Consider the following 18156-nt stretch of genomic DNA (forward strand, 5'->3'; position numbering starts at 1 on the left):
TCCAGTGACACCCAACACTAAAACACATTGTCCATCCAGTGACACCCAACACAAAAACACATTGTACATCCAGTGATACAAACACGACAACACATTGTCCATCCAGTGACACCCTATACTAAAACACAGTGCCAATACAGTGACACCCAACACTAAAACACAGTTTCCATACAGTGTCACCCAACACTAAAACAGTGTCCGTACAGTGACACCCAACACTAAAACACAGTGTTGGCTCAGTGACAACCAACACTAAAACACACTGTCCATCCAGTGACACGCAACACTGAAACACAGTGTCTATCCAGTCAAATCCAACACTAAAACAGTGTCCATTCAGTGAGACCCAACACTAAAACACACTGTCCATCCAGTGCCACCCAACACGAAAACACAGGTACCATCCAGTAACGCACAACACTAAAACACAGTGTCTGCTCAGTGACAACCAACAGTAAAACACACTGTCCATCCAGTGTCACCCACCACTAAAACACACTGTCCATCCAGTTATACCGAAGGCTAAAACACATTGTCCATCCAATGACACCCAATATTAAAACACAGTGACCATCCAGTGACACCCAACACTAAAACACAGTGTCTGCTCAGTGACACCCAACACTAAAACAGTGTCCATACAGTGACACCCAACACTGAAACACATTGTCCATCCAGTGACAGCCAACACTAAAATACATTGTCCATCCAGTGACACCCAACACTAAAACACACTGTCCATCCAGTGACACCCAACATTAAAAACAGCGACTGTTCAGTGACACCCAACACTAAAACACAGTGTCTGCTCAGTGACACCCAACGTTAAAAACAGCGACTGCTCAGTGACACCCAACAATAAAATACAGTGTCTGCTCAGTGACACCCAACACTAAAACAAACTGTCCATCAGTGACACCCAACACGAAAACACAGTTTCCATCCAGTGATACCCAACACTAAAACACACTGTCCATCCAGTGAACGCCAACACTAAAACAGTCTCTGCTCAGTGACAACCAACACTAAAACACAGTGTCCATCCAGTGACAACGAACATTAAAACACACAGACCATCCAGTGGCACCCAACACTAAAACACAGTGTCCACACAGTGACACCCAACACTAAAACACAGTGACCATCCAGTGATACCAGCACTACAACACACTGTCCATCCAGTGATACCAGCACTACAACGCAATGTCCATCCAGTGACAATCAACACTAAAACACAGGGTCTTCTCAGTGACACCCAACATTAAAACACTGTGTCTGCTCAGTGAACCCAACATTAAAACACATTGTTTATCCAGTGACACCCAACATTAAAACACAGTGACCATCCAGTGACACCCAACACTAAAACACATTGTCCATCCAGTGACACCCACACTAAAACACAGTGACCATCCAGTGACACCCAACACTAAAACACATTGTTTATCCAGTGACACCCAACATTAAAACACAGTGATCATCCAGTGACACCCAACACTACAACACACTGTCCATCCAGTGACACCCAACATTAAAACACAGTGACCATACAGTGACACCCAACACTAAAACACAGTGTCTGCTCAGTGACACCCAACACTAAAACAGTGTCCATACAGTGAAACCCAACACTGAAACACATTGTCCATCCAGTGACAGCCAACACTAAAACACATTGTCCATCCAGTGACACCCAACACTAAAACACACTGTCCATCCAGTGACACCCAACATTAAAAACAGCAACTGTTCAGTGACACCCAACACTAAAACACAGTGTCTGCTCAGTGACACCCAACGTTAAAAACAGCGACTGCTCAGTGACACCCAACAACAAAACACAGTGTCTGCTCAGTGTCACCCAACACTAAAACAAACTGTCCATCAGTGACACCCAACACGAAAACACAGTTTCCATCCAGTGATACCCAACACTAAAACACACTGTCCATCCAGTGAACGCCAACACTAAAACAGTCTCTGCTCAGTGACAACCAACACTAAAACACAGTGTCCATCCAGTGACAACGAACATTAAAACACACAGACCATCCAGTGGCACCCAACACTAAAACACAGTGTCCACACAGTGACACCCAACACTAAAACACAGTGACCATCCAGTGATACCAGCACTACAACACACTGTCCATCCAGTGATACCAGCACTACAACGCAATGTCCATCCAGTGACAATCAACACTAAAACACAGGGTCTTCTCAGTGACACCCAACATTAAAACACTGTGTCTGCTCAGTGAATCCAACATTAAAACACATTGTTTATCCAGTGACACCCAACATTAAAACACAGTGACCATCCAGTGACACCCAACACTAAAACACATTGTCCATCCAGTGACACCCACACTAAAACACAGTGACCATCCAGTGACACCCAACACTAAAACACATTGTTTATCCAGTGACACCCAACATTAAAACACAGTGATCATCCAGTGACACCCAACACTACAACACACTGTCCATCCAGTGACACCCAACATTAAAACACAGTGACCATACAGTGACACCCAACATTAAAACACAGTGACCATCCAGTGACACACAACACTAAAACACAGTGTCCATACAGTGACACCCAACACTAAAACACACTGTCCATCCAGTGGCACCCAACATTAAAAACAGCGACTGTTCAGTGACACCCAACACTAAAACACAGTGTCTGCTCAGTGACACCCAACGTTAGAAACAGCGACTGCTCAGTGACACCCAACAATAAAACACAGTGTCTGCTCAGTGACACCCAACACTAAAACACACTGTCCATCCAGTGACACGCAACACGAAAACACAGTTTCCATCCAGTGATACCCAACACTAAAACACACTGTCCATCCAGTGAATGCCAACACTAAAACAGTCTCTGCTCAGTGACAACCAACACTAAAACACAGTGTCCATCCAGTGACAACTAACATTAAAATACACTGAACATCCAGTGGCACCCTGCACTAAAACACAGTGTCCATACAGTGACACCCAACACTAAAACACAGTGACCATCCAGTGATACCAGCACTACAACACATTGTCCATCCAGTGACACTCAACACTAAAACACAGTGTCTGCTCAGTGACACCCAACATTAAAACACTGTGTCTGCTCAGTGACACCCAACATTAAAACAAAGTGTCCATCCAGTGACACCCAACATTAAAACACAGTGACCATCCAGTGACACCCAACATTAAAACAGTTTCCATCCAGTGACACCCAACACTAAAACACAGGGTTTGCTCCGTGACAACGAACACTAAAACACAGTGTATATCCAGTGACACCCAACACTGAAACACAGTGTCCATCCAGTGACACCCAACACTAAAACACAGGGTTTGCTCCGTGACAACGAACACTAAAACACAGTGTATATCCAGTGATACCCAACACTAAAACGTAGTGTCCATCCAATGATACCCAGCACCAAACACACTGTCCATCCAGTGATACCCAACACTAAAACACATTGTCCATCCAGTGATATGAACACGACAACACATTGTCCATCCAGTGACACCCTATACTAAAACACAGTGCCAATACAGTGACACCCAACACTAAAACACAGTTTCCATACAGTGACACCCAACACTAAAACAGTGTCCGTACAGTGACACCCAACACTAAAACACAGTGTTGGCTCAGTGACAACCAACACTAAACCACACTGTCCATCCAGTGACACCAACACGAAAACACAATGTCCATTCAGTGACACCCAACACTAAAACAGTTTCCATACAGTGACACCCAACACTAAAACAGTGTCCGTACAGTGACACCCTATACTAAAACACAGTGTTGGCTCAGTGACAACCAACACTAAACCACACTGTCCATCCAGTGACACCAACACGAAAACACAATGTCCATTCAGTGACATCCAACACTAAAACACAGTAACCATCCAGTGATACCAGCACTACAACACATTGTCCATCCAGTGACACTCAACACTAAAACACAGTGTCTGCTCAGTGACACCCAACATTAAAACACTGTGTCTGCTCAGTGACACCCAACATTAAAACACAGTGTCCATCCAGTGACACCCAACATTAAAACACAGTGACCATCCAGTGACACCCAACATTAAAACAGTTTCCATCCAGTGACACCCAACACTAAAACACAGGGTTTGCTCCGTGACAACGAACACTAAAACACAGTGTATATCCAGTGACACCCAACACTGAAACACAGTGTCCATCCAGTGACACCCAACACTAAAACACAGGGTTTGCTCCGTGACAACGAACACTAAAACACAGTGTATATCCAGTGATACCCAACACTAAAACGTAGTGTCCATCCAATGATACCCAGCACCAAACACACTGTCCATCCAGTGATACCCAACACTAAAACACATTGTCCATCCAGTGACACCCAACACAAAAACACATTGTCCATCCAGTGATATGAACATGACAACACATTGTCCATCCAGTGACACCCTATACTAAAACACAGTGCCAATACAGTGACACCCAACACTAAAACACAGTTTCCATACAGTGACACCCAACACTAAAACAGTGTCCGTACAGTGACACCCAACACTAAAACACAGTGTTGGCTCAGTGACAACCAACACTAAACCACACTGTCCATCCAGTGACACCAACACGAAAACACAATGTCCATTCAGTGACACCCAACACTAAAACAGTTTCCATACAGTGACACCCAACACTAAAACAGTGTCCGGACAGTGACACCCTATACTAAAACACAGTGTTGGCTCAGTGACAACCAACACTAAACCACACTGTCCATCCAGTGACACCAACACGAAAACACAATGTCCATTCAGTGACATCCAACACTAAAACACAGTGTCGGCTCAGTGACAACCAACACTAAAACACACTGTCCATCCAGTGACACGCAACACTAAAACACAGTGTCTATCCAGTCAAATCCAACACTAAAACAGTGTCCATTCAGTGAGACCCAACACTAAAACACAGGTACCATCCAGTAACGCACAACACTAAAACACAGTGTCTGCTCAGTGACAACCAACAGTAAAACACACTGTCCATCCAGTGTCACCCACCACTAAAACACACTGTCCATCCAGTTATACCGAAGGCTAAAACACATTGTCCATCCAATGACACCCAATATTAAAACACAGTGACCATCCAGTGACACCCAACACTAAAACACAGTGTCTGCTCAGTGACACCCAACACTAAAACAGTGTCCATCCAGTGATACCAGCACTACAACACATTGTCCATCCAGTGACACTCAACACTAAAACACAGTGTCTGCCTTGTGACACCCAACATTAAAACACAGTGTCCATCCAGTGACACCCAACATTAAAACACAGTGACCATCCAGTGACACCCAACATTAAAACAGTTTCCATCCAGTGACACCCAACACTAAAACACATTGTCCATCCAGTGACACCGAACACTAAAACACAGGGTTTGCTCCGTGACAACAAACACTAAAACACAGTGTATATCCAGTGACACCCAACACTGAAACACAGTGTCCATCCAGTGACACCGAACACTAAAACACAGGGTTTGCTCCGTGACAACGTACACTAAAACACAGTGTATATCCAGTGACACCCAACACTGAAACACATTGTCCATCCAGTGACACCGAACACTAAAACACAGGGTTTGCTCCGTGACAACGAACACTAAAACACAGTGTATATCCAGTGACACCCAACACTAAAACGTAGTGTCCATCCAATGATACCCAGCACCAAACACACTGTCCATCCAGTGATACCCAACACTAAAACACTGTGTCCATTCAGTGACACCCAACACTAAAACACGGTGTCTACTCATTGACACCCAACACTGAAACACAGTGTCCATCCAGTGACACCCAACACTACAAGACAAAAGAACAAAGACAAAGAACAGTACAGCACAGGAACAGGCCATTCGGCCCTCCAAGCCTGCGCCGATCTTGATGCCTGCTGAAACTAACACCTTCTGCACTTCCGGGGCCCATATCCCTCTATTCCCTTCCTATTCATATATTTGTCAAGATGTCTCTTAAACGTCGCTATCGTATCTGCTTCCACCACCTCCCCTGGCAGCAAGTTCCAGGCACTCACCACCCTCTGTGTAAAAAACATGCCTCGCACATCCCCTCTAAACTTTGCTCCTCGCACCTTAAACCCATGTCCCCTAGTAACTGACTCTTCCACCCTGGGAAAAAGCTTCTGACTATCCACTCTGTCCATGTCGCTCATAACTTTGTAAACCTCTGTCATGTCGCCCCTCCACCTCCGTCGTTCCAGTGAAAACAATCCGAGTTTTCCCAACCTCTCCTCATAGCTAATGCCCTCCAAACCAGGCAACATCCTGGTAGACCTCCTCTGTACCCTCTCCAAAGCCTCCATGTCCTTCTGGTAGTGTGGCGACCAGAATTGCACGCAATATTCTAAGTGTGGCCTAACTAAGGTTCTGTACAGCTGCAACATGACTTGCCAATTTTTATACTCTGTGCCCTGACCGATGAAGGCAAGCATGCCGTATGCCTTCTTGACTACCTTATCCACCTGTATTGCCACTTTCAGTGACCTGTGGACCTGTACGCCCAGATCTCTTTGCCTGTCAATACTCCTAAGGGTTCTGCCATTTACTGTATACCTCCCACCTGCATTAGACCTTCCAAAATGCATTACCTCACATTTGTCCGGATTAAACTCCATCTGCCATTTCTCCGCCCAAGTCTCCAACCGATCTATATCCTGCTGTATCCTCTGACAATCCTCATCATTATCCGCAACTCCACCAACCTTTGTGTCGTCCGCAAACTTACTAATCAGACCAGCTACATTTTCCTCCAAATCATTTATATACACTACAAACAGCAAAGGTCCCAACACTGCTCCCTGCCGAACACCACTAGTCACATCCCTCCATTCAGAAAAACACCCATCCACTGTTACCCTCTGTCTTCTGTGACTGAGCCAGTTCTGTATCCATCTTGCCAGCTCACCTCTGATCCCGTGTGACTTCACCTTTTGCACCAGTCTGCCATGCGGGACCTTTACTAAAGTCCATATAGACAACATCCACTGCCCTTCCCTCATCAATCATCTTCATCACTTCCTCAAAAAACTCAATCAAATTAGTAAGACACGACCTCCCCTTCACAACACCATGCTGTCTCTCGCTAATAAGTTTGTTTGTTTCCAAATGGGAGTAAATCCTGTCCCGAAGAATCCTCTCTAATAGTTTGCCTACCACTGACGTAAGGCTCACCAGCCTATAATTTCCTGGATTATCCTTGCCACCCTTCTTCAACAAAGGAACAACATTGGCTATTCTCCAGTCCTCTGGGACCTCACCTGTAGCCAATGAGGATGCAAAGATTTCTGTCAAGGCCCCAGCAATTTCTTTCCTTGCCTCCCTCAGTATTCTAGGGTAGATCCCATCAGGCCCTGGGGACTTATCTACCTTAATGCTTTGCAAGACACCCAACACCTCCTCCTTTTTGATAATGAGATGACTGAGACTATCTGCACTCCCTTCCCTAGGCTCATCATCCACCAAGTCCTTCTCTTTGGTGAATACTGATGCAAAGTACTCATTTAGCACCTCACCCATTTCCTCTGGCTCCACACATAGATTCCCATCTCTGTCCTTGAGTGGGCCAACCCTTTCTCTGGTTACCCTCTTACTCTTTATATATGTATAAAAAGCCTTGTATAAAAAGACAGTATCAGCTCAGGTGCTCCCACCACCATGACACATTGTCCTCCCAGTGACACAAACTCCATCACCCAGTGTCCGCCCAGTGACACCCAACACTATCACACAAGATCCTCCCTGTCACACCCAACACCATCAACCAGTGTCCGCCCAGTGACACCTAACACCCTCGCACAATGTCCTCCCTGTCACACCCAACACCATCACCCAGTGACCACCCAGTGACATGCAACACCAACAGACAAGGTTCTCCCAGAGACACCCAACACCAAGACAGTATATGCCCAGTGACACCCAACACAAACACATATGGTCATCCCCGTGACACCCAACACCAACACACAAGGTTCTCCCAGTGACACCAATGCCATCACCCAGTGTCCGCCCATTGACACCCAACACCAACACACAAGTTTCTCCCAATGACACCAACACCATCACCCTGTGTCCGCCCAGTGACATCCAACCCCAACACACAAGGTCCTCCCAGTGATACCCAACACCAACACACAAGGTCCTCCCAGTGACACCCAAAACAACACACAAGGTCCTCCCAGTGACACCAACACCATCACCAAGTGTCTGTCCAGTCACACCCAACTAAACACACAAGGTCTTCCCAATGACACCCAACACCATCACACAGTGTTCACCCAGTGACCACTCAAACTCTGCTTTTAGAGAAATCCAAGGGTTTCTTTTTAGTTTCTTTAAACCTTGTATTAAAAGATCCATAATCCTTCAATATGCACATTAGCACAGTTTTACAGGCTTGAGAGATGGCAGAGGGAAGAGGGAGAAAAGGGGAGAGGAGAGGTGAGAGACAGATGGGAGAGAGCAGAGTGGGGAGAGAGGCAGAAGGTGGTGGTGAGTCACCTTCTTGAACTGCTGCAGCCCATCTGGTGTGGGTACACGCACGATGCTGTTAGGGAGAGCGTTCCAGGATTTTGATCCAGTGACAGTGAAGGAACGGCAATATCGTTCCAAGTCAGGATGGTGTGTGGCTTGGAGGGGAACTTGCAGGTGGTGGTGTTCCCATGCATCTGCTGCCCTTGTCCTTCTAGGTGGTAGAGGTCGCGGGTTTGCATAGTATTGTCGAAGGAGGCATGGTGAGTTGCTGCAGTGCATCTTGTAGATGGCACACACTGCTGCCACTGTACATCAGTGGTGAAGGGAGTGAATGTTTAAGCTGGTGGATGGGGTGCCAATCAATCTGGCTGCTTTGTCCTGGATGTGTCGAGTTTCTTGAGTGTTATTGAAGCTGCTCCCATCCAGGCAAGTGGAGAGTATTTCACACTCCTGACATAGCACAGTTGTTCTTCGCACTAACATGGATATCCTTCACACTAGCAAAGATGTTATTCACACTAGCATGGTTTCTGCTCATGAGCATGGATGTAGTTCACTCTAGCACAGATGTTGTTTACACTAGTACAAGTGTGTTTCATACTAGGAGGGATGTAGTTCACACGAACACAGCTCTGGTTTATATTAGCTGTAGCAGGGTGAATGAGGGCTCTGGTCCCTGGGTTAGGATGCGGCCCCTAGAAAAGCCCTCCCCTATAAAGAGCATTGCACCTGTAGTGGGAGGAGACTTTCCCCAGGCAGTAAGGTGAGGTGAGACAGGCAGGACAGTGCCAGACACGACAGGGGAAACAGAGCAGGTCAATGCTAGGCAGGGCAAGCGAGGGATTCTCACGGGCACAGATGTGGTCCACGGTGACATAGATATGCCCGATATTGGTTGGTAAATGTTCAATTGTCAAGTTTGGGCCTCCTGACTGTGGCCTCAGGCGGGCACACTGCTGATATCACACCCATCTTGGGTCTGATTTTCAACCTGCCCCTCCTCCATCCCAATGACCTGGTCAGGGCTGCCCCTCTCTCAGCTCATCTGTTGTTGAACCAGTCATCCACACCTTTGTTACCTCTACAGTTGACTATTCCAAAACACTCCTGGCTGGCCTCCCACATTCTACCTTCCATAAACTTGAACTCATCCAAGATTCTACTGCCCATGTCTTTACTCGCAACAAGTCCCATGCACCCCTGTTCAGCAAGACCTCGATTTTGAAGTTCTTACCCTTGTTTTCAAATCCCTCCATGGCCTCACCTCTCCCTATTTCTGTAATCTCTATTCCCACAACCCTCATGAGATTCCAGATTTTAATAGCCCCACCATTGGTGGCCATGCCTTCAGTCTCCAAAGCCCTAAGCTCTGCAATTCCCTCCCAACACGTCATCAACTCTCTACCTCGCTTTCCTCCTTTAAGACACTCCTTAAAACCTACCTCTTTGTTCAAGCTTTTGGTCATCTACCCTTATATCTCCTTATATGGCTCGGTGTCAAATTTTGCTGTAGAACACTCCTGTGAAGCTTCTTGGAATGTTTCATTATGATGAAGGTGCTATATAAAGACAAGATGCTGCTGTTGTTGTTGGATTTGCTCACTGATTAGCTTGCAAGCTCAGTAAAATTAACCAGGACAAACCAGCAAATAAGGAACAGAAACACAAACAGGACCAACTGAGTGGGTTTCCCGGGAATGAGCTTTATGGGCCCTGCCCAGGCTGCATCATGGACACCCCCGGCCTTCCCAGGAGAGGGGAAGATCACGATTGCAGACTTGGCCTGAGTAAGGATCTAGGCAGCAGAGTTTTTGGATGACATTAGGTTTACGGAGGGTAGAATGTGGGAAGCTGGACAGGTGTGTGTTGGAATAACATTGGCAATTTTCCAGCCCAAGGGGACCTGAATCAGGAGAGTTTTGGAAAATCGTAACTGAAACATCTCCAATTTCCTCAGCTCTTTCTATTAATATTCTGGGGTGGAAACCATCAGATCCTGGAGATTTGCTTATCTTTAGTCTCATTATTTTCTCCGTTACAATTTAAAGGTAAATGTTGAATTATTTCTGTGGATGCTGGAGGAACAGGAGAGCCCCCTTGCAACCCCCAGGTCCCACAGTAATAATCCAGGCCACTACTGCCACTGGGGTCCCAGTGCAGAGAGTGTGATTGTGCAGAGTGGGGGCCCCGGTGGGTGGAGTGAGAATATAGAGAGTGGGGGCCTTGATGTGAGGACTGGAGATCTTGGGCAGGGTCTGTGTTATAATATCCCCTTATGTGGCTTGGTGACAAATTTTATTTGATAAGTTTGTTGCTCTGTCAGCAGGTAAGGGCCGGCAGAATGTTAGGGCTCAGCTCACATTGCTGTCTGCCATCTGCTAAAGTTTGTTCGTATTTTGAGATTTTGTTTTTTTTTACCTTGTTCACCTTCATTGCTTTTTACTTCCCTTCTCGTGCTTGATCCTTTGTGCCTTGCATCACCAACCCTTTTGTAATTTAATCTCTCCTGTCTTCCACCCGATCAGACCTTATCTTTTGTTCTTTTTCCCACCTTTCCCCTTTCACTTCCTTAAAACTTATTACATTTCTAACTTTTTCCAGTTCTGATGAAAAGTTACTGACCTGAAATGTTAACTCTGTTTCTCTCCCCACAGATGCTGCCAGACCTGCTGAATAATTTCCCATTTTCTGTTTTTATTTCAGACTTCTGGCATCCACAGTATTTTGCTTTTGTGTTGTGATGGGATTTTATGGGATGGAGTGGGGTGGAATGGAATGTGATGGGGTGTGATGGAATATCATGGGGTGTGATGCGATGGGGCAGGGTATGATGGGTTGTGATCGGATGTAATGGGATGAGGTAGGGTGCAATGTTATGTGATGGGATGTGGTGGTATGGATGTGATGGGGTGTAATGTGGTTGGATGGGGTGTGATGGGATGGCATGGGGTGGAATAGGGTGTATTGGAGTGTAATGGAATGGGATGGGATGGATTGTGATGTCAAGTGAAGGGTTGAGCTGTGATGTTGTGTGATGGCATGTGGTGTGATGGGATGGACTGTGTTGTGGTTCATTGTCATGGGTTAATATGGGTTGGGACAGGATGTGATTGGGTGAGATGAGATGTGATGGGGTGTGATGCGTTGGGATGTGATGGGATGAGATGAAATGGGTTGTGATCGGGTGTGATGGGGTAGACTGTGTCAGGTGGGATGAGAAGGGACGGGGTGTGATGGGGCGTGATGGAATTGTGATGGTGTACGATGTCGTGTGATGAGATGAGCTGAGATGGGGTGTGAAGGGATGTGATAGGGTGGACTGAGATGTAATTGGGTTTGATGGGGTAGGCTTGGTCTGATGGGATGGGAAGGGATGGGGTGTGATGGAATGTGATGGGGTTGCATTGGGCACGATGTTGGGCTGATGTCATAGTGTGTGCTGTGATGGGATGGAGTGTGATGGGCTTGGCTGAGGCGTGATTGGCTGTAATTGAATGGGATGGGATGGGGTGTGATTGAGCGTGATAGGATGTGATGGGGCATGATGGAGTTTGATAGGTTGTGAAGGGGTGTGATGGTCCATGGTGCTTTGAGTGAAATGTGATGGCATTTGATGGGATGTGATGAGTTGGGGTGTGCTGGAATGGGATGGGATCAGGTGGGATGGGGTGTGGCAGAGTGTGATGGGATGTAATGGGATAGGATATGATGGGCTGTGATTGTGTATTATGGGGTGCAATGGTGTGACCTGGGTGTATGGAATGTGAAGGGATGTTGAATGTCAAGGAAGGTAGTTAGATTCTCTTTTGGAGATGTTCATTGCCTGGCACTTGTGTGGCGTGAATGTTACTTGCCACTTATTAGCACCAACCTGAATGTTATCCAGGTCTTGCTGCATGCAGGCACAGACTGTTTCCGTATCTGAGGAGTTGTGAATGGAACTTAAGTCCCAATCCAGGACTTCAGCACAAAAATCAAGGCTGGTACTCCAGTGCAGTACTGAAGGACTGCTGCACTATTAGAGGTGGCGTTTCTCAGATGAGAGATTAAACTGAGGCCCCGTCCGCTTGCTTGGGTGGATGTAAAAGATCCCATGGCACTGTTTCTCTATGATTCTATGAGATTGAGGGGAGATTTAATAGAAATGTACAAAATTATGACAGGCTTAGATAAGTTAGAGAAGGAAAAACTGTTCCCATTAACTAATGGCACAAGGACTGGGGACACAGATTGAAGGTTCTGGGCCAGAGATGCAGGGGGAATATGAGGAAGAAGTGTTTTTCGCAGAGGGTGATAATGACCTGGAACTGGAACAAGCTGCATAAAATGCTGGTTTGGCCACAGCTGGAGTACTGTGTACAGTTCAGGTCACCACATTATAGGAAGGATGTGATTGCACTGGAGGGGATGCAGAGGCAGTTCACCAGGATGCTGCCTGAGCTGAAGCGTTTCAGCTATGAAGAGAGACTGAAAAGGCTCGGGTTGTTTTCCTTAGAGCTGAGAAGGCTGAAGGGGGACCTGATTGAGGTATACAAAATTATGAGGGGCATTGATAGGTTAGATAGGAAGAATCTTTTTCCCTTAGCGGAGGTGTCAATAACCAGGGGGCACAGATTTAAGGTAAGGGGCAGGAGATTTAGAGGGGATTTGAGGAAAATTTTTTTTCACCCAAATGGTGGTTGGAATCTGGAGCACACTGCCTGAAGATGTGGTAGAGGCAGATACCCTCACAACATTTAAGAAGTATTTAGATGAGCACTTGAAACGCCACAGCATGCAAGGCTATGAGCCAAGTGCTGGAAAATGGGATTAGAATAGATAGGTGCTTGATGGACGGCACAGGCACGATGGGCCGAATGGCCTGTTTCTGTGCTGTATAACTCTATGAATAACTTGCTGCCCACATGGGTAGTGGGAACGGAGGCAATCAGTGACTTCAAGAGGAAATTGGATGTCCCTTGAAGGAAATAGACTTGCAGGGCTATGGGGATTGAGCGTGGGAGTGGGACTGACTGACTAGCTCCATGGAGAATTGGCACTGACTTAATGGGCCGAATAGCCTCCTTCTGTGCCGTAAATGACTCTATGACTCTATGACTATGCAACCATCAGTGAACCATCACTTCTGACCTTCTGATGAAAGAAAGATCATTGATGAATCAGCTGAAGATAGTTGTGCCAAGAGCCAAGTCTGTGGCACCACGGGTGGGTCAGCTGCACAGGCGGGGAGGAAAAGGATTGGAAGGGCTATAGCGATAGGGGATTCTATCGTAAGGGGTACAGATAAGCGTTTCTGTGGCCGCAAACGTGACTCCAGGATGGTATGTTGCCTCCCTGGTGCTAGGGTCAAGGATGTCACGGAGCGGCTGCAGGACATTCTGAAGGGGGAGGGTGAACAGTCAGAGGTCGTGGTACCAATGACATAGGTAGAAAGAGGGATGAGGTCCTGCAACAAGAATTGAGGGAGCTTGGTAGAAGATTAAAAACAGGACCTCAAAGGTTGCAATCTCTGGATTACTCCCGGTGCCACGTGCTAGTGATTATAGGAATAGGAGGATAGAGCAGATGAATACGTGGCTGAAGAGATGGTGCAGGAGGGAGGGCTTTCGTTTCCTGGATCACTGGGACTGCTTCTGGCAAAGATGGGACCTGTACAAGTTGGACGGGTTGCACCTGAACAGGAATGGGATGAACATCCTTGCTGGGAGGTTTGCTAGTGCTGTTGGGGGGGCGGGTTAAACTAATTTGGCAGGGGGATGGAATACAGAGTGGAGGTACAGTAAGGGGTGAGGCACAGTTAAATATAGAAGAGAAACTGAGTCAGTCTGGAAGGCAGAGCAAATATAGACCTGTTAAGGCACAAGTGAAAAATGCAAGGCTGGATTGCATCTATTTTAGAAACATAGAAAATAGGAGCAGGAGTAGGCCATTCGGCCCTTCGAGCCTGCTCTATCATTCATTATGATCATGGCTGATCATCCAAGTCAGTAACCTGTTCCCGCTTTTCCCATACCCTTTGATCCCTTTAGACCCAAGGGCAATATCTAACTCCTTCTTGAAAACATACAATGTTTTGGCCTCAACTGCTTTCTGTGGTAGCGAATTCCACAGGCTCACCACTCTCTGGGTGAAGAAATTTCTCCTCATCTCAGTCCTGAATGCAAGGAGTCTTACTAGTAAGGCAGTTGAATTGAGGGCATTGATTAGCACATGGGATTATGATATTATTGCTATCACAGAGACATGGTTGAGGGAGGGGCAGGACTGACAGCTCAATATTCCAGGGTATAGAATCTTCAGGCATGACAGGGGAGGGAATAAAAGAGGAGGTGGCATTGCACTGTTAATCAAGGAGTCAATTACTGCAGTAAGGAGGGATGATATCTTAGAAGGTTCCTCAAATGAGGCCATATGGGTAGAACTTAAAAACAAAAAGGGGGCAATCACTTGGCTGGGAGAGAGAGATAGAGGAGCAGATATGTAGGCAAACCTCAGACAGATGTAAAAATAATAGGGTAATAAAAGTAGGGGATTTCAACTTCCCCAATATCAACTGGGATAGTCTTAGTGCAACAGGCTTCGGGGTGGGGGGGCGGGGGGGGGAGCTGGTGGGTGGAATTCTTAAAATGCATACAGAGAGCTTTTTGAGCCAGTACGTGGAAAGTCCTACAAGAGAAGGGGCAGTACTGGACCTAATCCTAGGGAATGAAGCTGGACAAGTGGTAGAAGTGTCAATGAGGGCGCATTTCGGGGATAGTAACCATAACTCTGTAAGATTTAAGGTAGTTATGGAAAAGGACAAAGATGGACCGGAAATAAAGGTAATGAATTGGGGGAAGGCCGATTTCAATCTGATAAAACAGGATCTGGCCAAAGTGGACTGGGAGCAGCTACTTGTAGGAAAGTCTACATCAGGCCAGTGGGAGTCATTCGAAGAGGAAATAGTGAGAGTTCAGACCAACATGTACCCGTTAAGGTGAAGGGTAGGACCAACAAGTCCAGGGAACCCTGGATGTCAAGGGATATAGAGGATTGGATCAGGAAAAAAAAGGAGGCTTATGGCAGATTCAGAGTGCTGAAAACAGCGGAGGCACTAGAGGAGTATAGAAAGTGTAAGGAAGGTACTTAAAAAAAGTAATTAAGAGAGCGAAGAGGGGACATGATAAAACACTGGCAGACAATATAAAGGAAAATCCTAAAGCATTTTATAAGTATATTAAGGGCAAGAGGATAACCAGGGAAAGAGTAGGACCCATTAGGGACCAAAGTGACAATCTGCATGTGGAGCCGGAGGATATAGGTGAGGTTTTAAATGATTACTTTTCATCTGTGTTCACTATGGAGAAGGACGATGTAGGTGTAGAGATCAGGGAGGGGGATTGTGATATACTTGAACATATTAATATTGAAAGGGAGGAAGTATTAGCTGTTTTAGCGGACTTAAAAGTGGATAAATCCCCAGGTCCAGATGAGATGTATCCCAGGCTGCTATGTGAGGCAAGGGAGAAGATAGCAGGGGCTCCGACACACATTTTCAAATCCTCTCCGGTCACAGGAGAGGTACCAGAGGATTGGAGGACAGTGAATGTGGTACCATTATTCAAGTGGGGTAGCAAGGATAAACCAGGTAATTACAGGCCGGTGAGTCTAACATCAGTGGTTGGGGAAATATTGGAAAAAATTCTGAGGCACAGGATTAATCTCCGCTTGGAGAGGCAGGGATTAATCAGGGATAGTCAGCATGGCTTTGTCAAGGGGAGATCGTGTCTAGTTAACTTGATTGAATTTTTCAAGGAGGTGACTAGATGTATAGATGAGGGTAAAGCAGTTGATGTGGTCTACATGGACTTCAGTAAGGCTTTTGATAAGGTCCCACATGGGAGATTGGTTAAGAAGGTAAGAGCCCATGGGACCAGGGCAATTTGGCAAATTGGATCCAAAATTGGCTTAGTGGCAGCAGGCAGAGGGTGATGGTCGAGGGTTGTTTCTGCGAGTGGAAGCCTGTGACCAGTGGTGTACCGCAGGGATCGGTGCTGGGACCCTTGCTGTTTGTAGTGTACATTAATGATTTAGACCTGAATATAGGAGGTATGATCAGTAAGTTCGCAGATGACATGAAAATTGGTGGTGTCCTAAATAGTGTGGCGGAAAGCCTTAGATTACAGGACGATATAGATGGGCTGGCAAAATGGGCGGTAGCAAATGGAATTTAATCCTGAGGTGATGCATTTTGGGAGGACTAACAAGACAAGGGAATATACAACGGATGGTAGGGCCCTAGGAAATACAGAAGATCAGAGGGACCTTGGTGTACTTGTCCATAGATCACTGAAGGCATCAGCACAGGTAGATAAGGTGGTTAGGTAAGGCATATGGGATACTTGCCTTTATTAATCAAGGCATAGAATATGAGAGCAGGGAGGTTATGATGGAGCTGTATAAAAACGCTAGTTAGACCACAGCTAGAGTACTGTGTACAGTTCTGGGCACCACACTATAGGAAGGATGTGATTGCACTGGAGAGGGTGCAGAGGAGATTCACCAGGATGTTGTCTGGGCTGATGCGTTTCAGCTACGAAGAGAGACTGAAAAGGCTAGGGTTGTTTTCCTTAGAGCAGAGAAGGCTGAAGGGGGACACAATTGGGGTATACAAAATTGCCATCTGTGCAAGAGAGTTTCAAACTTCTCCCACTCTTTGTGTTCAGTCCCAGTTTTAATTTGATCACCTGCAACAACAACAACTCCCAGCATTTATATAGCACCTTTAACATAGTAAAACGTCCCAAGGTGCCTCTCAGGAATGATATCAAACATAATTTGGTTCCAAGCCACATAAGAAGATATTAGGGCAGATGACCAAAAGCTTGATCAATAGGGTTTAAGGAGTGTCTAAAGGGATAAAGTGAGGTAAGGAGGTAGAGATGTTAAAGGAGGGAATTCCTTTGGGGCCTAGGCAGCTGAAGGCACAGCTGCCAATGATGAAGCAATGAAAATCGGGGATGCTCAAGAGGCCAGAATTAGAGGAGCACAGATATCTCAGGCGCTTGTAGGACTGGAGGAGATTACAGAGATAGGGAGTGGCGAGACCATGGAAGCATTTGAAAACACAAAAGAAAATCTTAAAATATAGGCATTGCTTAACCAGCAGCTACTGTAAGCCAGAAAGGACGGGGTGATGGGTAAATGGGACAGTGCGAGTTAGGACATGGGCTGTGGAGTTTTTGGACGATCTCTAGTTTACAGAGGGTAGATTGTGGGAGCCTGGCTAGGAGTGCATCAGAATAGTCAAGTCCAGAGGTAACAAAGACATGAATGAAGGTTTCAACAGCAGATTAGCAGAGGCAGTGGCCGAGATAAGCAATGTTACGGAGGTGGATATAGGTGGTTTTAGTGATGGTGCAGATATGTGTTTGGAAGCTCATCCATGGGTTAAATGTAACACCAAGGTTGTGGATAGTCTGGTTCAGCCTCATTAAGTTGCCAAGGACAGGGATGGAGTCAGTGGCTAGGGAGTGGAGTTTGTGGTGGGGATCAAAGACAATGACTTCAGTCTTCCCAATATTTAGTTGA

The sequence above is a fragment of the Heterodontus francisci genome, chromosome 23 (genome assembly GCF_036365525.1).
Source record: "Heterodontus francisci isolate sHetFra1 chromosome 23, sHetFra1.hap1, whole genome shotgun sequence".
NCBI lineage: Eukaryota > Metazoa > Chordata > Chondrichthyes > Heterodontiformes > Heterodontidae > Heterodontus > Heterodontus francisci.